Source organism: Cyprinus carpio, chromosome B25 (assembly GCF_018340385.1).
Source record: "Cyprinus carpio isolate SPL01 chromosome B25, ASM1834038v1, whole genome shotgun sequence".
In the NCBI taxonomy this organism is placed as follows: Eukaryota; Metazoa; Chordata; class Actinopteri; order Cypriniformes; family Cyprinidae; genus Cyprinus; species Cyprinus carpio.
In genome coordinates, this window is record NC_056621.1 from 23,581,425 (window position 1) to 23,602,923 (window position 21,499).

General features: G+C 36.7%; 2 long non-coding RNA genes across 2 annotated transcripts; one reads left to right on the forward strand and one right to left on the reverse strand.

Moving 5' to 3' along the window:
• The first annotated feature begins 190 nt into the window (after positions 1 to 190).
• LOC109068816 lies at positions 191 to 19,579 on the forward strand. Its single transcript, XR_006158564.1, has 6 exons — positions 191 to 354; positions 532 to 642; positions 894 to 986; positions 1,079 to 1,218; positions 19,081 to 19,180; positions 19,387 to 19,579. It is a non-coding gene; the product is annotated as an uncharacterized LOC109068816 (long non-coding RNA).
• On the reverse strand, positions 9,280 to 11,626 carry LOC122142357. Its single transcript, XR_006158563.1, has 4 exons — positions 11,358 to 11,626; positions 10,678 to 10,695; positions 10,136 to 10,230; positions 9,280 to 9,537 (listed from the first exon to the last, which is right to left on the reverse strand). It is a non-coding gene; the product is annotated as an uncharacterized LOC122142357 (long non-coding RNA).
• Positions 19,580 to 21,499: the final 1,920 nt, after the last annotated feature.

Below are 21,499 nucleotides of genomic sequence, written 5' to 3' on the forward strand. Positions count from 1 at the left end.
CTTTACAGTATCTTATAATGTTAATTATACATCTAATGTCGTGAATTTGTCAAAAACAAATTATCTGCGATAAAATGTAAAAAAAAAGTGCTTTATAAGACAGAAAATTCTCTAATATTTATAACGATATCAAATCTATATTTATGGAACGCAGCAGGTCATTTTTATATACGTTTGCTTTTATGTATTTTGAACGCGCTTCATTGCGCGCTCATGTGTATCACCTTCACTCGCGCAGCGTGTGCGGAGTCTCATACCTGTGCGCCATGTTTGGGCAGTTTGGATGCAAACAAAACAATGGATTATTTACCAAGATATATGGATGTATGAACTCATTTCGATAAAACACTTCTGGTAAGCATCGTTGAGCATTTCTTTTTAGTCTTTTACTAGCGCAGGCGCTCATATGAACTCGCAAACCTTCACCTCACGTGTGAGACTGCAGCGAACGCGGCTTTGTGCGAAACCTAAGTTAAAAAATTAATATAATAAACGATTATAGTTTTTATTTTTGATCGAATTGTTGTGTAGGTCTACTCTAGAGTTTTTACTCTGCAGAAAACTGACGAGCAACCCAACCCACCAACAGACGAGGAAGATGAGGATGATAATCACAGTGGTCCAGCATATACAAAGAGAAAGGTTTGTTTGTATTTTTACCTTCCACATTCTTATTTTTGTTAATGCAGTTGCAATAATAAAAACGTATTTTTTTCCCCCATATTTCTCAAAGTATGTAAGAGTGAAGATTTGTTTAAGTGGGTCGTTATTTTCAAATAACCTCAACTAAATGCATTAGCTAGTTTCAGCTATTTTTATGATGAGAATGTACTGTAGTCATATATGCATCAGTTTGTCTGAGATCATCTGCAATATCTCTCCTGCTTTTACAGATGCTAAATATAAAGACTATACAGATGCTCATCTCTGCCAAAACTCACGTGACTACAACACAAACACAGCATCATAGTTCATCACTTTACTTGGTACTTCACTCAGGATGTAAAGACACACAGGAGTAACTGATTATTTCTCTTAACATGCTACACATTTCTTTTAATATTTCTATGTTTTGTAGTAACCAACAGAAGCTGAAGGAATGGCAGACATTACTCAGACACCTGTGAACACTGAGCAGTGGTTGGAGTCCAAGACAGTGAAATCATCTTTATTATACTTCTGACTGAACTAGCAAGTTGCTTTGGGGACAATGAGAAAGTAAGTTCAAGTAAAATGTTTGCATTGACCACTTCACCGTGTTATTTTTTGTAGTAACTGCAGGGAATATTAACTGAAGAGACCTGATCAAAAGCAAGGGAGCAATGTGGGTCCCACAGTCAATATAACGTCATACTGACATTGGATCCCAACGTTGGACAGACGTTGTAATTTGGTTGAAAATGAAAATCTGGTTGACGTCAGAACCCAACGTCAGACTGACGTTAATCTCCGACGTTGGTAAGACGTTGCATTTTGGTTGAAAATGAAAATCTGGTTGACGTCAGAACCCAACGTCAGACTGACGTCAATCTCCGACGTTGGTAAGACGTTGCATTTTGGATGAAAATGAAAATCTGGTTGACGTCAGAACCCAACGTCAGACTGACGTCAATCTCCGACGTTGGTAAGACGTTGCATTTTGGATGAAAAATGAAAATCTGGTTGACGTCAGAACCCAACGTCAGACTGACGTCAATCTCCAACGTTGGTCAGATGTGGTATTTAGGATGAAAATGAAAATCTGGTTGACGTCAGAACCCAACGTCAGACTGACGTCAGTCTCCTTCATCTGACAGACATTGCATTTTGTTGGAAAATTAAATCAAAATCATTATCTGTCACAAACCAACAACTGTCAAAATTGTCAAACTGTCAAACTCAAACTTTAAAATAAGATATGGCTAGTATGGATTTTGTTGACATGACATCAAACCTTTAACAGAGACAGGAATTTTGTTGTAAAATAAATAATCAACATACAGAGAGAGAAAAGAAAAATAAAAACATACAGAGAAAGTGTAACATCAGATCAGATAGAGTTCAAGATTCAATGTGAGACAACACTAAATGATTTAAATTTTTAAAGGGTTAGTTCACCCAAAACTGAAAATTATGTCATTATTGACTCACCCTCATGTTGTTCCAAACCCGTAAGACCTTCTTTCATCTTCGGAACACAGTTTAAGATATTTAAGATTTAGTCCGAGAGCTTTCTGTCCCTCCATTGAAAATGTATGTACGGTATACTGTCCATGTCCAGAAAGGTAATAAAAACATCATCGAAGTAGTCCATGTGACATCAGAGGGTCAGTTAGAATTTGTTGAAGCATCGAAAATACATTTTGGTCCAAAAATAACAAAAATTACAACTTTATTCATTGTCTTCTCTTCCGGGTCTGTTCTGAGCGTGTTCAGAACACTGCAGTGATGCTGCTGATGTGTTATTGGGCGCACCAGAAAACACATCCGCAGCATCATATGTCAGCAACTTTGATGATGTTTTTATTACCTTTCTAACCACTGACAGTATACCGTACATACACTTTCAATGGAGGAACAGAAAGCTCTCGGACTAAATCTAAAATATCTTAAACTCTGTTCCGAAGATGTACGGAGGTCTTACGGGTTTGGAACGACATGAGTCATTAATGACAATTTTCATTTTTGGGTGAACTAACCCTTTAAGACATTAGCAAAAAGAATAGTTTAACTTAATCTGAAAATGGAATCCACAAATGTTTTGTGGTTTTATCAGAAAAAATGACTAAGAGATGAACTGGGTTATTACAAATATGATTTATTTATTCATTTGTTCTATCATTTACATTTAACATGGAACAGAACATTTTCAAAATAATTACATTTTAACATCAACCTTATTGGAACTGAATAGTTTTGAAAACATTAAGATACATTTTATTAACAGCTTTTTTTTCCTGCCACCTCCACCCACCCTGTCTGGTGCACAGGACTGTCGCAAGGGCTGTGCCAAGTGTGCAACTGCACAGGGCCTCGCACCTCTAGAGGGCCTCACTCCTGGCCTGCATTTTATGTCGTTTATATCTAATTTTTATTACTGTTTTTCCACCCATCTTGTCCTTTGGAAGACTAAAATAGTCATAGCGGATAGACAGTATAAGACTCTGAGTATAAGAATGAGTAAAACTGTTTGTTGTTAGGACGACAAAAAGTTATAAAGTTTAACTTTTAGTCTGGTCTAGAGCAGGGGTTCCCAAACTTTTAAGCCCGCGACCCCCATGATAAATGCGCTGCTGCCCCGCGACCCCCCCCCCCTCCCCCCCACACACCTCAACAACCCCTTTTTTTGGAGCCTCCACACGCCTTTAACTTTAGCAAACAGCGGGATACGTTGTGTTGCTGCGCGTGATGTACGTACGTAACTTGATTGTGATTGACGCTGACGTAATCTCGTAATGTCTGGGACAAAATTACAATTTGAATTAAAATATATATATATATATATATATTATATTTTTTTTATTTGTATCAGACTTTTCTGCAAACACCATTTAACAAGTATTGAATTAACCCTTTCACACGTAAGTTTAAAATATTCTGGCTGACCCCCCAGCGTTAGTTTTTCAAGGCGATCGTTATTTTAAGATGTGTCACTTTATGGTTTCCATGGTGACGCGTCATTGCTTGTCACGTGACACACCACCGCAGAAAACAACAGAGCTGAATGAATGATGATCTGCTTTTATGTCATTTTTCCTTTTTTATTCAAAATATTCACAAATTTGTTAGATATGGCATGAAATAGCTGATATTCTGATTTTCAAATATATGCAAGTGGAAGTGTTTTGTTGTTTAAACACCTTTTATAACGATCGCGTTAGTTGAGCTGTATGCGCGATGGCATCTTAGTTTGTGCCGCAGACGCAGTTCAGAGAATCGGATCTGTTGGATTTACAACACGTGAATTCATCCACTTCTCCCGAAATACATAAAAGTAAGTGGATGGTGAACTGGGAGAATAATAGAGTAAACTTTAAAGTTACTTAAACAATGTGTATCTGATATGCATAAAACGTTTCTAATTATAATGGAAAAGGATTATTATTGCCTCTTCCTTTGACATCAGTGTGTATTTTACAAACTCTAAATTTATTGTTTTTTTAGTACTTATATGTCTGAAACCTAAAATAAACATTATGTGGTTGAAAACACTGAAAAGTTCTGATGACAGCTCTGAACGCGCCTGTCTCTGGCTCAGCGCCAGCCAACGCGCGAGAGCACATTTGAATTTCACGTCATGCACTGACCGGTGTTGTGATCGTACACTCCAGGGACCAGCCTAGACTGATCATACCGGTGTGATCGTACGTGCGAAAGGGTTAAATTAATTGCAACAAAAATATATAGGGCCTATTTTTTTTATAGAAATCATCTCGCGACCCCTGCGCCGGGGTCCCGCGACCCCCCCCCACTTTGGGAACCACTGGTCTAGAGCCCTGCATTTCACCCTGAATTTTTTACACCTTGGTCCGGGCTTCGGGCCAATTTTCACATCATAGTTCAGATGCGGGCCGGCCTCAGACCTGTTTTAAGGCTTCTCTTATTTTTATATTTTAGACATCCATCAATTAGTGATGAAAAAATTGCCGCACTGGGGGAACAACACAAGACCGTGCTACCGTGACTGTCAATAGTGGCTCAACAGTGTTAAGTGTCCCGCAGCAGCGCAGTGTTCTGCTTTCAAATGCATGCAATAGGCTTAAGCTTGACACAAAGCATCGGCAAAAAATTATTACCATAAATGAGTCATGGGGGAAACAGGAATGAGATATTGAATTATTTACTAATAAATAGTGTTTTCTGAGTTGCTGTCGCAAGGATTATGTTGCCAATCCTGACTCGCAACCTCTTCATTTTACGCGCCTTTAGAAAAAAGTTCATCTTTACGGATTATGATTATAATGAATGAGTTTTGGTTTATGATTTGTTGTATTTCGTTTAGTAGTCATTTAAAGCTTTCTATAGATATATTTGTCACGTCTGTGAGCCATGTATTCACTGAGCTTTGGTTAATTTTTGTGAAGCGCTCCTGTTCAAGACGAGATGGTAGAAAGCGCATCATGACTAGAGTTTGTAGAAAAATGTAAGCAGTAGCCTACAATATTACAGAACTGTTTTATGATAGAAATGTTCAGCCACCGACATAGACTATCGAGTGATGCAAACTACTCAACCTGTTATGAAATTCCCGCCCTGTTGAAGTGAAAATATGCGATAGGTTAATGATTCATGTAAAACATAAATAAATGTGACAATAGATGTTTGCGTTTTCGACTATTAAACATACGAATAAGAGTGAGAGTGCAATAGTGCAAATTGATTTTATATGAAAAGTTCAGCTGCAAAAACCTAGTGCCGTTTGAAATTTTCTTCTAAAAAATAAAAATTTTATCAGGCTCCCATGTGTAGGTTCAGTAATTTCACTTTAATAGCAATGAACAGTTTCTTTTCTTTCCCATTAAAGTGAAATAACTGAACATAAACATAGGGGGATGAGAAAATAATTATTTTAGAAGAAAATGTTGGATCGCACTTAGAGGCTTTTCCATCTGAACTCTTTATATATAACTGTCTACAAGCCTAGAACTAATTTAAGCATTCTTATTAACTTATTATTATTATTATTATGATTGTAGATCCTTATGAGCTAGTGCGTGGGCTGTGATTTGTGCGCAAGCATGTCAGTAAGCAAGGCATCACAATCGGACAGATGCATGTTAAAGTTGAGTTTGTTACGGTTCCGGCTTCGCTACCGTTCGGACGTTCTAGCTTATTGTTCTCCGCTTTGCTTCTTATTTCTGTACTTTTCTCAGATTTTTCTAAGATTTTTTACTTCAGAAGATCAGCACAGTGCTCAAACAAAAGATTTTTGGCACAAACACTAAAACTAAAAACTTTGGGACTGGAATAGTACTACAAATGAAGACTTTGCCTCCCACTGCCAGCAGCTTACATTCCGGAGATGGGATAACAACTGCCTACATTCAAAGAGAAGAGAGAGAAAATGCCTCCTGTTGGATCCACTTGTTGCATGAACTGCTGCAAACTTCTACAAAGGATTGTGATTCTTGAAACAAAGTTACTTGCCGGACTTTCAAAACAGACGGAACACTCAGCAGACCATCGTCATGGACCCTCTCAGCATACAGCCGGTGAGTCCCATGAATCTTCTGAATCTGAACAGTTTATACCAAGTGTAGAGGAAAAAGCCAAAACTGATTGCCACACTAATCGATGGCACAAACAGGGAGCGAGACCCAAAGGAACACGAGACATCAGATTGTCACGAGTTTCTCGTATTGCTGCTGTAGCATCCTCTACCCCAGATTCGACTATGACAAGGCTTGTGAATACCAGTATTCTACCACCCCCTATACATCTTGAGAACAGATTTGAAGCATTAATGAATGCGGGTGAGGAATCCCCAAATGTGATTAAAACATCTATTGGATCAGCCAGCAGCTAACACTGCTACTAACAGGTGCTCAAGGTCGAGCAGACAACGACATTCAGCTCAGAGCGCAGTCGAGCCCAGGACTCTGATAGTGGGTGACTCTATTATCAGAAAACATCAGTAGCAGGACTACAACAACATGCTGCCTTCCTCAAGCAATGGTCTCTGATGTGAACAAGGAACTTCAGAATATTCTGATGAAGCACAAGACTACAAATCCAATTATCATCCATGTGGGGAAGAATGATAGTCTGAAAGAGCAGTCAGAACCCCTTAAGAAGGACTTTAGTGAACCTTTTTCAAACACTTTGAAGACTCAAAGTTCATCAGTGGACCACTCCCAACTGATAACACCATGCAGCCACAATAAGCACTGCTGATGGACACCATCCTGGCCGAGCCCTGCCCTCAGAGCTCCTCACAGACAGACTGTGATGTATCAAAACAGCTACAAGACTCAGCACTCAAGGATGACTTTCTGGAAGACAGCCGGGGAAGCCAGGACAACATATCACAGTCACCGGAAACACCAGAGACACAGCCCATCTCACCAGACACATTATCCCTCTCTCCAGCATCTCCACTTCTGTGCTTTTCACAGAAAATGGAGGAACTGGTGTATGCTGGGACTAAACTCTCTCACTCATTCGTTGCAAGCCCGCAGATATCAACAAGAAAACAGCAGGCCCCCCAAACACCAAAGCCTGTGGGACCTGCTCCTGTGAGAGCTCTCCGACCGCTGCCACAACGCCAGGGCCCCAACCCTCCATCTGCTGTAGGTGAGCCAAAAACAGCTGATAGCAGCTCTCAGTGATATGTGTCGGGTCCCCGCTATAATAGCAGCAACATTCACAAATGTTTAAAGAACAAGCGGGAACCCAGTGTGCCTGTAGCTTTCTCTATTTCAGTTTTATCATGTGACAGAAAGTTTAAGTCCATCTCAAGCCGAAGGGCTAACTCATCTAATCTGCAGCCTATTATGCAACAAACTAAAATTGATGTAATGACATAAAGCACTGCCATCAAGTTAGCATCTTTAAACATTCGCTCACTAAAAAATTAATCATTTTCTAATCAATGACTTTATAACCACAAACAATCTGGATTTTATGTTTCTAAATGAAACATGGCTAGAAGACAGCTGCAGTGCAACAGTCCTCAATGAAACAGCCCCTCCTAACTTTACTTTCATGAGTGTGTGCAGGACTGTTAGGAGAGGTGGAGGTGTAGCTGCTCTATTTAAAGGATGTCTATCAATGCAAGCAAGTGTCATTTGGTCAGTACTTGTCTTTTGAATATCTAGGAATTGTGCTGAAAGGTGCTCCATGCATTCTGTTTATCATTATTTACAGGCCTCCAAAATACTCTCCAGCCTTTGTTGAAGAGGTCACAGAAATGTTATCAATGATTTCCTCAGAGTTTGACTGTTTTGCTATTGCAGGGGATTTTAATATTCACATAGATAATGCAGAAAACAAAACTACAAAAGAAATGATAACGGTTCTAAACACTTTTGACCTGATTCAGCATGTGTATGGACCCACACACAAAGGTGGACACACCCTAGATTTAATCATCAGTAGGGCTCTAAACATTTCATCCATTGTTATTAAGGACGTAGCACTATCTGATCACTTCTGTATTTTCTTTGATATATTGATCTCTGCTACCTCTGAATCTAGATCTGTCTCTGTCAGAAGGAGATGCTTTCAAATGTAGCTGCACTTAATAGACCGAGCCGTAGTTTGCTGACAAGCGGCGCAATATCGCGTTCATAATCGCAGATGAATCGCATGCGGTTATGAACGTGATATTGCATCAGCGAACTACGGCTCTGGACATTAAGCGCTAATCACAGAACCAGCTTTACTGATGAGACGCGCATGACAATTGCATGCGATTAATAGTGCAGACCTAACGAGAACACTAGTGTACTATTTATGGAGGCTATATCTTTAACACTAAGTATTTTTGCGGACTCTGTTGATATTCTCCTTGATTCCTTTAACTCAAAAGTTAAGAATGGTATTAATGATATTGCTCCAATAATAGTCAGTAAGAAAACAAACAGACAGAAATCAGTTTCCCAGAGTCAGATTCCCAGTGAAATGCTGTCAGACTGCAAATGCAATGAGTTTGCTTCCTTCTTTTCTGAGAAGATCATCAATATCAGGAAGGCGATTAGCACATCCTCAAGCAATGCAGAGGTCAGACAGATTCGGCTGCAATATCAAAAAGATACTGTCTATTTTGAAGCAATTGATAGCAACATTTTGGAAGACATAGTGCAGCAACTAAAATCGTCAACTTGCTATCTTGACACACTTCCCACATCTTTTTTCAAAAATGATGCAGCTCATCCAGAACGCTGCTGCCAGGATTCTGACTAGAACCAGAACATCTGAGCATATCACACCAGTCCTCAGGTCCTTACACTGGCTTCCAGTTACATTTAGGATTGATTTTAAAGTACTTTTACTCGTCTAGAAGTCACTCAGTGACCTAGGACCAAAAAATACATTGCTTCCAGAATCAGCTTCCAGAAGAGATCAGATGTGCTAAAACACTAGTCACATTTAAATCTAGACTCAAAACTCATCTGTTTAGCTGTGCATTTATTTAATGAGCACTGTGCGATGTCCGACCTGATTGCACTGTATTTTACGTATTCACTGTATTTTATGTAAAATCATTTTCTATTTCTAACCGTTTTAAATTCAAGTCAATTTTTAAATAATTTCCAAAGTTTTAAAATTGCTTGTTTTAGTTTTGTTCTTCATGATTATTTTACTTTATTTTATGTAAAGCACTTTGAATTACCATTGTGTACGAAATCTGTTATATAAATAAACTTGCCTTGCCTTACTACAGCAACCTCCCCCACCACACACACACACACGCAAAATTGTAGAGGGCCTCGCATGTCAACTTTGCACAGGGCCTCTCACCCTCCTTGCGACGGCTCTGCTGGGGCATATTTTAAACAAAAGGCGGTGGCCGCTGCAATATTTGCCCCGTCTCTTTTGATGTTTTCTGGACACTCTCTGTAAGAAATATTTGAATAAGAAAATGTATAAGTATAGGATATGATGCACTACAGTAATCACTGTATTTTATCATTAACTATTTCTTTGCCTTCCACAGAATACATTTAGACCACTTAAACTATTGACTGGGTTTTAATCAGTTTCTGAGAAAAACAAAAAAATCTACCATAGCTTTAAGAGCCATGAATGTAAAGTGCATGCTATAAGTCATCAAAATATATTTCAGCTTGTGATGCAATTCACAAACACTAAGCAGACAATCTAGCAAAAGAAAACCATGACAACAAAGACATATTGCAGTATTTTTGCAGAGTGTCTTAAGGTAAATTAACATTTAATGTCTAATACATATCTTTAAGGATGCAAAAACAATTGTTAGAGTTCTGAACAATAAAGAAAGGCTGACAACAGGAATGACCTGCCAATCAGCAAGAAGTGTATATATGAACGTTTGTGCGATTTCTGTGTGACAGATGAGTACCTACAATACGAGGTTACTGGTTTTCACTAAACCAACTAAAACAGAAACTAAACAACCCTGAGTGTCACAGTGATATGACGCTAATATTTGTATTATTTGTTAATTTTGTTTTACCTGTGACAACAGTGTACAGATTGATCTTGGTGAAGGCAAGCTTCCCCTTCCCCCACTTCATACTGAAACAGGCCATGACCTCATTTGTCATCAACCTGTGGATACAAGAGTAATGCCCAAATAATTGATTATACATGACACATTATGAGGCAGGTATTATAGTTTGTGTTACGTGTTCATCATATCTAGTATAATGCAGATATCATACAGGTCCTCCAGTTGGTACTAGATTTAAAAGTCATAGGCTCACCCAAACTGGCAGGTTTTTATCTTATTGCAGAACAACTGATATTGTGCCATTTCAAAATGTAAAACCAACACTATTTCAACAACTTGGCCTGTAAATATTAATTTCATTCATTTTCTCCTTGCTAGCAAAATTATAAGTGCAAAATTATAGGATAACAGAAGAGCACACAAGAAAACCAGAAGAATCAGATTAATGACCTTCAATCTATTAATATTTTAAATCTAATTAATGTAATATATTAAAACATAAGTGTTCTAGCGGCTCATTTATAAATGAACAAAAAAAACGTTACCTTACAACAATATGGCTTCTTCAGACCATGGCAAGGAGATAAAAGCAAAAACAAAAACAAATGTTATAACCTCATATAGTATAGCTCCACAACACCCTGAAATCACACAATATTAAATACTATAATAGACCTCAGTGATAAACTTGAACCCCAAATATAAAACTAGAGCTTGTAGTAGAAAAGGCTGTTTTTGCTTAAATTAATAAAAAAAAAGGAGCCTCTTTACATCCTGTGTAGAAATCTGACAGCTAAAGGAGATAGCCTAATTACTCCCAAATTAATTAAACAACTTGTACAGCAGAATATTAAGTTACTATAAACATCTGCATAACTAATTCGCATGACACAATTGAAGGAAAGAAAAGCATCGAATCGATGGAATTTCATGATGAAAAGCTTAACGTTAAATTATCCGAAACAATAATAATATAATAATTAAAAACATACGTCTTAAGTTTAAACTTTATTTTAACTGTTTTTCAGCGCTAGATGGCTTTAGTGACTCAGGCGTTATTTCAGGGATATAACAGTTAACGTTTCCATTTTCTAATTAATTATCTCTACCCATCGTCTTACAGCTAAAACACTTCGATGTATTTGATACGTATTACAAGTAATATCATTATATGGGGGGCATGAACACTTACATTATACATAATCTAATTTCCAGATATACTCACCACAGTTCGAGCTGTAAGTGCACTGCAGGCCGCCTGATAAATTGATGCCGATTCAAAAAAAGACCGCCAAGTAGTCGCAAAATGGCGCAATAGCGCGATGTCACCGCGTTGCATTATGTTTGGGCATGGGATTATGGGGGTTGGCAAAAGAATAAATAAATAATAATAATAATAATTCAAATAAAATAAACAATAATATACTTTAAATTAACTTGTATTATTCTGTACATTAGTGCTTATCCACAAAATCCATACACAGAAAAAGTTGAAGCATATCATCTTTGATGGATGAGATCAACATTTAAATATGAAATGATTTGTAATTTTACATTTTTAACTAGAATGTACTTTAAATATATATAAAAAAATGCAAGTAAGAAGCAGCAATCAATCTGATCAATATATATTATATATATATAAAAAAGAATAATAATATAAAGAACAGACCAAATTATAGCAAAGGAATTAGAGTTATATTGCATAATTACAAGACTGTACAATAAACAGTAATGTTTGCATTGTCTGCATGCACTCACTTTACTTTCCAACACAAAGATCAAAAAGTTTATGTTTCCAGCCCAGAATCCAGTAAGCAATACTGTTTTGATCATCCTAAATATGTCTTAACAGGTTTGAGAGTGTTTGAATTGCATTATATTGCAAAAAAAAGATTGGATATCAATTTATATAAACTGCAATGGTTCATGAATGGGTCATGGGTCAAATTAAAGTCATAACACTTTTTCATAGTCCCTTTTGAATATTCTATTGACAATATAATATTGCACTTACATGTCAACTAACTTTCATTACAGTGTTAATAGCCTGTCTGCTTAATTTCTAACTCTTAATTCTGATGGTCTCCCAAAATATGTTTTACTGACTACAAGTAACTTTGCAAGTACATCAACTTATTCTAAAACTCTAATGAGAGCAGGTATGTACAGTCGTGGCCAAAAATATTGGCACCCTTGGTAAATATGATCAAAGAAGAGTGTAAAAATTCTTCTGCATTGTTAATCCTTTTGATCTTTTATTTAAAAAAAAATTCACAAAAAATGTATCCTTTCATTGGATAATAAGAATTGAAAACGTTTTTTCTCAAATGCTCTTTGGACACAATTATTGGCCCCCCTAGAAATTCTTATGAGTAAAATATCTCTGAAGTATATTCCCATTCAAATTCACAATTTCGAGCACTCCAGCATGATTATAAACATGAAATTATCCAGACATGGCTACCTGTTTCACAGAAATATAAAGAGGAGGGAAAACAAAGCCCAAATTCCTTTAATCATTCATCAAAATGAGAAAAACCAAAGAATGTATTTCTGATGTGCAGCAAAAGATAATTGAGCTTCACAAATTGGTGAAGTGGCTTTAAGAAAAGAGCTAGAGCAGTGAAAATTCCTATTTCCACCATCAGGGGCAATAATTAAGAATTTCCAATCAACAGAAAATGTTACAAAACTGCCTGGAAGAGGACGTGTGTTTAAATCATCCTAATGTGCGATGATAAGGAGAGTTTGAGTAGCTAAAGACTCTCCAAGGGTCACAGCTGGAGAATTGCAGAAAATAGCAGAGTCTCTGGTTCAGAAAACCGTTAAAAAAAAAATTGTCAAACAGAACCTACATCAACACATTTTGTTTGGGAGGGTTACAAGAAAAATTCTCCTAGCTCATTCAAAAACAAACTAAAGCATATTAAGTTATCAGCCATGACTGGAACTTTACATGGGAATGGCTTCTATGATCAGATGAAACTAAAAAATTAGCTTTTTAGCAGCAAACACTCAAGATGGGTTTGGTGAACACACAGAGAGAAAAAAGTACCCCATGTGTACAATGAAATATACTGCTGTATTTTTTATTTTCTGGGCCTATATTTCTGCTGGAGGTCCTGGATATCTTGTTTAGATACATGACATCATGGATTCTATCAAATACCAACAGATAAAAAAATCAGTAAGTGACTGCAAGAAATCGTATAATGGTCCATGTTTGGATCTGATAAACCGTACAATAATCCAAACACAAACCTCGAAAACAACACAGAAATGGGTCACTGAGCTCAAAACCAAGCTTCTGCTTGCTATAGCCATTCCAGTCCTCTGACCTGAACCCTACGGAATATGAGAGGAGTGAACTGAAGAGGAGAAGCACCAACATGGAGCTGGGAATCTAAAGGGTCTGGAGTGATTCTGGATGAAGGAATGGTCTCTGATCTCTTGTCAGGTGTTCTCTAACCTCATCAGGCATTATAGGAAAAAAAATTAGACCTGTTAACCTGGCAAATGGAGGTTTCAAAAAGTACTGAATAAAAGGGTGCCATTAATTGTGCCCAATGTGTATTAGAGAAAAACATTTATTTCATAATGATATTTCCCCCGTTTTAAATTCTTATTATCCAATGAAAGGATACATTTTTGTGAATTTTTTATATAAAAGTTCAAAACGATTATCAATGCAGATGAATTTTCACAGCCTTCTTTGATCATATTTACCAAGGGTGCTGATATTTTTGGCCACGACTGTAGGTGCGACAACATAAATTTCAAAAGGGACCATCAAATGAAGTGAAACCACTTTATTAAATAATAATAATAATAAAAAAAACAATATATTGATGTTATAATTTGACGTTGTCAGTATTTGATGTCAATGTGACGTTGGCTTGAGACGCTGGCTCGACGTTGGGTTTAGGTTAGTTAATGTCACAACCTAAAAACAAACTAAAGATCAAAGTGAAATGACGTTATAATTTGACGTTGATTGGACGTTACCATTATGACGTCTTGAAGACATTGGATTTTGGTTGCCATACCTGACGACTAAACATCAGTATTTGATGTCAATGTGATGTTGGCCTGAGACGTTGGCTCGACGTTGGGTTTAGGTTAGTTAATGTCACAACCTAAAAACAAACTAAAGATCAAAGTCATATGACGTTATAATTTGACGTTGATTGGACGTTACCAGTATGGCGTCTTGAAGACATTGGATTTTGGTTGCCATACCTGACGACTAAGTATCAGTATTTGATGTCAATCTGACGTTCGCTTGAGACGTTGTCTTGATGTTGGATTTTGGTTAGTTAATGCCACAACCTAAAACTAACTACAGATCAACATCAAATGATGTTTTAATTTGACATTGTGTAGACGTTGCCATTATGACGTCTAGGAAACATTGGATTTTGGTTGCCATACCTGACGACTAAGTATCAGTATTTGATGTCAATGTGACGTTGGCTTGAGACGTTGGCTCGACGTTGGATTTTGGTTAGTTAATGCCACAACCTAAAACTAACTACAGATCAACATCAAATGATGTTTTAATTTGACATTGTGTAGACGTTGCCATTATGACGTCTAGGAAACATTGGAATTTGGTTGCCATACCTGACGACTAAGTATCAGTATTTGATGTCAATCTGACGGTGGCTTGAGACGTTGTCTTGATGTTGGATTTTGGTTAGTTAATGTCACAACCTAAAAAAAAACTAAAGATCAAAGTCAAATGATGTTATAATTTGACATTGATTGGACGTTACCATTATGACGTCTTGAAGACATTGGATTTTGGTTGCCATACCTGATGAATAAACATCAGTATTTGATGTCAATGTGACGTTGGCTTGAGACGTTGGCTCGACGTTGGGTTTAGATTAGTTAATGTCACAACCTAAAAATAACTAAAGATCAAAGTCAAATGACGTTATAATTTGACGTTGATTGGACGTTACCATTATGACGTCTTGAAGACATTGGATTTTGGTTGCCATACCTGACGACAAAACATAAGTTTTTGATGTCAATGTGACGTTGGCTTGAGACGTTGGCTCGACGTTGGATTTTGGTTAGTTAATGCCACAACCTAAAACTAACTACAGATCAACATCAAATGATGGTTTTAATTTGACGTTGTGTAGACGTTGCCATTATGACGTCTAGGAAACGTTGGATTATGGTTGCCATACCTGACGACAAAACATAAGTTTTTGATGTCAATGTGACGTTGGCTTGAGACGTTGTCTTGATGTTGGATTTTGGTTAGTTAATGCCACAACCTAAAACTAACTACAGATCAACATCAAATTATGTTATAATTTGACATTGTGTGGACGTTGCCATTATGACGTCTAGAAAATGTTGGATTATGGTTGCCATACCTGACGACTAAATATAAGTATTTGATGTCAATGTGACGTTGGCTTGAGACGTTGGCTCGACGTTGGGTTTTAGGTTAGTTAATGTCACAACCTAAAAACAAACTAAAGATCAAAGTCAAATGACGTTATAATTTGACGTTTGATTGGACGTTACCATAATGACGTCTTGAAGATGTTGGATTTTGGTTGCCATACCTGACGACAAAACATCAGTATTTTGATGTCAATGTGACGTTGGCTTGAGACGTTGGCTCGACGTTGGATTTTGGTTAGTTAATGCCACAACCTAAAACTAACTACAGATCAACATCAAATGATGTTTTAATTTGACGTTGTGTGGACGTTGCCATTATGACGTCTGAAACGGATGTTTGGGATACTTTGGGTCTGTGGTTGGTTTGATTGTGGTTGGGATACGTTGGGTCAAAACATAAGTTTTTTTTTTGATGTCAATGTGACGTTGGCTTGAGACGTTGGCTCGACGTTGGATTTTGGTTAGTTAATGCCACAACCTAAAACTAACTAAAGATCAACATCAAATGATGTTATAACTTGACGTTGATTGGACGTTACCATAATGACGTCTACAAGATGTTGGATTTTGGTTGCCATACCTGACGACAAAACATCAGTATTTGATGTCAATGTGACGTTGGCTTGAGACGTTGGCTCGACGTTGGGTTTTGGTTAGTTAATGCCACAAACCTAAAACTAACTACAGATCAACATCAAATGATGTTATAACTTGACGTTGATTTGGACGTTACCATAATGACGTCTACAAGATGTTGGATTTTGGTTGCCATACCTGACGACTAAGTATCAGTATTTGATGTCAATGTGACGTTGGCTTGAGACGTTGGCTCGAAGTTGGATTTTGGTTAGTTAATGCCACAACCTAATAACTAACTAGAGATCAACATCAAATTATGTTATAATTTGACATTGTGTGGACGTTGCCATTATGACGTCTAGAAAATGTTGGATTATGGTTGCCATACCTGACGACTAAATATAAGTATTTGATGTCAGTGTGACGTTGGCTTGAGACGTTGGCTCGACGTTGGGTTTAGGTTAGTTAATGTCACAACCTAAAAACAAACTAAAGATCAAAGTCAAATGACGTTATAATTTGACGTTGATTGGACGTTACCATTATGACGTCTACAAGATGTTGGATTTTGGTTGCCATACCTGACGACAAAACATCAGTATTTGATGTCAATGTGACGTTGGCTTGAGATGTTGTCTTGATGCTGGATTTTGGTTAGTTAATGCTACAACCTAAAACTAACTACAGATCAACATCAAATGATGTTTTAATTTGACATTGTGTGGATGTTGCCATTATGACGTCTAGAAAACGTTGGATTATGGTTGCCATACCTGACGACTAAATATCAGTATTTGATGTCAATGTGACGTTGGCCTGAGACGTTGGCTCGACGTTGGATTTTGGTTAGTTAATGCCACAACCTAAAAACAAACTAAAGATCAAAGTCAAATGACGTTATAATTTGACGTTGATTGGACGTTACCATAATGACGTCTACTAGATGTTGGATTTTGGTTGCCATACCTGACGACAAAACATCAGTATTTGATGTCAATGTGACGTTGGCTTGAGACGTTGGCTCGACGTTGGATTTTGGTTAGTTAATGCCACAACCTAAAACTAACTACAGATCAACATCTAATGATGTTTTAATTTGACGTTGTGTGGACGTTGCCACTTTGGATTATGATGTCTACTTGATACCTGACCGTTGGATTATGGTTGCCATACCTGACGACAAAACATAAGTTTTTGATGTCAATGTGACGTTGGCTTGAGACGTTGGCTCGACGTTGGATTTTGGTTAGTTAATGCCACAACCTAAAACTAACTACAGATCAACATCAAATGATGTTATAACTTGACGTTGATTGGACGTTACCATAATGACGTCTACAAGATGTTGGATTTTGGTTGCCATACCTGATGACAAAACATCAGTATTTGATGTCAATGTGACGTTGGCTTGAGACGTTGGCTCGACGTTGGATTTTGGTTAGTTAATGCCACAAACAAAAACTAACTACAGATCAACAACAAATGATGTTATAACTTGACGTTGATTGGATGTTACCATAATGACGTCTACAAGATGTTGGATTTTGGTTGCCATACCTGACGACAAAACATCAGTATTTGATGTCAATGTGACGCTGGCTTGAGACGTTGGCTCGACGTTGGATTTTGGTTAGTTAATGCCACAACCTAAAACTAACTACAGATCAACATCAAATGATGTTTTAATTTGACGTTGTGTGGATGCTGCCATTATGACGTCGAGAAAACGTTGGATTATGGTTGCCATACCTGACGACAAAACATAAGTTTTGATGTAAATGTGACGTTGGCTTGAGACGTTGGCTCGACGTTGGATTTTTGGTTAGTTAATGCCACAACCTAAAACTAACTAAAGATCAAAGTCAAATGACGTTATAATTTGACGTTGATTGGACGTTACCCATTATGACGTCTTGAATACATTGGATTTTGGTTGCCATACCTGACGACTAAACATCAGTATTTGATGTCAATGTGACGTTGGCCTGAGACGTTGCCTCGACGTTGGATTTTAGGTTAGTTTAATGTCACAACCTAAAAACCAACTAAAGATCAAAGTCAAATGACGTTATAATTTGACGTTGATTGGACGTTACCATTATGACGTCTTGTGGACATTGGATTTTGGTTGCCATACCTGACGACTAAGTATCAGTTTGTGATGTCAATCTGACGTTGGCTTGAGACGTTGTCTTGATGTTGGATTTTGGTTAGTTAATGCCACAACCTAAAACTAACTACAGATCAACATCAAGTGATGTTTTAATTTGACGTTGTGTGGATGTTGCCATTATGATGTCTAGAAAACGTTGGATTATGGTTGCCATACCTGATGACAAAACATCAGTATTTGATGTCTATGTGACGTTGGCTTGAGACGTTGGCTCGATGTTGGATTTTGGTTAGTTAATGCCACAACCTAAAACTAACTACAGATCAACATCAAATGATGTTTTAATTTGACGTTGTGTGGACGTTGCCATTATGACGTCTAGGAAACGTTGGATTATGGTTGCCATACCTGACGACTAAATATCAGTATTTGATGTCAATATGACGTTGGCTTGAGACGTTGACTCGACGTTGGATTTTGGTTACTTTATAACACAACCTAAAAACAACCAAATATCATCGTCAGCTGATGTTGGTCTTGGACGTCAATTTAACATTGTCATTAGACGTTGGCTTGACATTGAATTTTGGTTACCTGACGTCGCGACCTAAATCTAATCTAATATTAACGTCATATGATGTTGTGTGCCTGCTGGGTTTGGATCTACTGACTGTGTATTTTTCAAGCATTTTATTACAGGGTTCACTGTTATTTTTCTGCATAGGGATGACTCGTGAAAAGTTTTTATTAATTTACTTCAATGTATAGTTAACCAGAATTCTGTCTTTTACGTTTTACCAAACCTCTTACTTTTCTTTCTCTGCAGAACTCAAAAGAAGATACTTTGAAGAATGCTGGTAATCAAACCCAACAAGTTTGTCAGCTATGGACAGTATGAAGGGGACAAAATGATTTCCATATTTTGGGTGAACTCTCTTTAATTAGCATGCTACACACTAAATATTAATCATGCTGGGCACAGCCACTTATTGTGCTGTCACTGCAGTTAGTGCTGTAAATAGTCTGTCAAATAACAGGTACATTGCTACAACATACATTTAATGTAGTTCACAATGATGCATTACGTTAGACCTTTACTAATAGATACTTGTATATTATTTTCTCTTTACAGGTGCAGAAATAAAAGCTCCCAAACAAAGATGTCACCGGATTAAGAAGTGAAAAGACATGTTGCACCACAACAACCATAAATCCTGAGTAATTTGAATATGGGCAACAACCGAGGAAAAGTACCCACTGTTTTAGTCAGAAATGATTCATGGTAATAGTAATAGTAAATGATTAGATAAATAAATAAAAAGTACAAAATGGGTTTTAATTTTAAAACTCTGCCATTTACTAATGTGTTATTCAAAACACTAAGTTTTGGTGTATCTTTACAATAAGGTATCATTAGTTAACATTAGTAAATGTTGAAATTAACATTAAATAATGAGCAATACATTTGATACAATTTGCATCAATCTTTGATACTGTTAAAAAAAAAACTGTTCTTTGTTAGTTCATGTTGGCTCTGATCCATTAAATAAGGTCAACAGGCACAACTTTTGTTCTTAATGTATTAGTAAATGTTAAAATTAACTAGGTTAATATATTAACTACAGTTAAGTAAGGTTAATGTTAAGTATTTGTCATGTTAGTTCATGTTGGGTAGGTAACTAATGTTACAAATGAAACCTTATTGTAAATTGTGAAGTATCACGTGTTTATTGTTTATACATGTTAAATTATTTATACTTAAGTATAAATAAATGTAAGGGTAATTTAGTTAAATGGTATGTTTTTCATATTTATATAAACTTTCTGTCTAACTTGTTTTTTTTTTGTCTTCTTTTTTGCTGTAATTGCATAGTTTTGTAAATAAATTGTTCTCATGCCAACTTAATCCAGTGAGTTCTTTACTTTTAAAATGCATTTATCATAATGAGATGAGTTAGGGTTAGCGGTAAGTAAACATTTTGGCAGCGTATCAATTTTAAATGAAAGATTAGTGAACACTAAAGAAGATATTAAAAATTAATCTGGGCCACGCCCGGGGCGCTGTACACTTCAGTATCATCTTGTGATGTGGTAGTGTCGGTTTTCAAGATGATAGAATGATATGTTTCTATAACGGTCACATAAACCAAGAAAAAACGTTCCTAATACATTAAAAAAATGCAAATTTCAAACATTTAATGAACATTCAGTAATGAAGTTTTCAGAACGTTTTCAAGATGATAGAATGGAATGTGTCTATAACATTCACATAAACCAAGAAAAAACTTTCCTAATACATTAAAAAAATACTAATTTTAAACATTTAAAGAACATTCAGTAATGAAATTTTCAAAAAAAAATCATTTTTTTTGACATGCTGCTCTTTAAAGCATGTCAACATATTCTGTTCCACCAAATACACAAGATAATGATCTTTAAAAAAGCATCATATGACCCCTTTTAGAATAAGCGAGCCCTACTTGTGCACATCAAATTATCCTGACTCCTTGAACCTGGATCGAATTAGTGAGATTGCGTGTCTGAAGAGAGGAGAACACCCGTGTGGAGCGCTAGTAAGACTCCTACACTTGTCTTTGTTTGTAAAATGTCCCATGACTCAAAATGCTTTTCAACAGAAAACCTGATACTTCAGGTCTGCAGACTTCTTTAAATATTGTACAGGATCCTATCGGTTACCCAGATAGAGAATCAGCTGATTACCAAGTGTAAGTGCAATGTTCTGATTGACTTATTATCCCAACTTTTTTATTTTTTTTTATTTTTTTTATTATTAATACTTTATTCAATGTACCAAAGTGATAATTTCTTTTTTTTTCCTTTGAAAATAAATCGATAACAAATGATATATTGGTTAGTCTTGGCTAGGGCTGGGAAAATAAATCGATGCATCGCAAATCGAGAAATGATTCAGCACTGATTCTGAGATTTTCCGAATGCATCACGATTCTTTCTTGAATCGATTCTGAGCTTAGTTTTGAACAGCAGATGACACTGCATGCTGTAGAAACAGCTGTACTCTGCTTGTTTCCAAATCCTTACACACACCTGAACCTAATAATTCATAAAATTCGAAAAGGTTGAAGCGAATTACAAAGGTTTTCAAACTGGCCTTTTACATTAATCTCACGTCATAAAAGCATTCTAAACTGAGGTGAACCTACATGACTCAGCCAAACTCACAAGCGCTCTTTAGCACTCTTCTTCATGAACATTTGAGTGTGCGG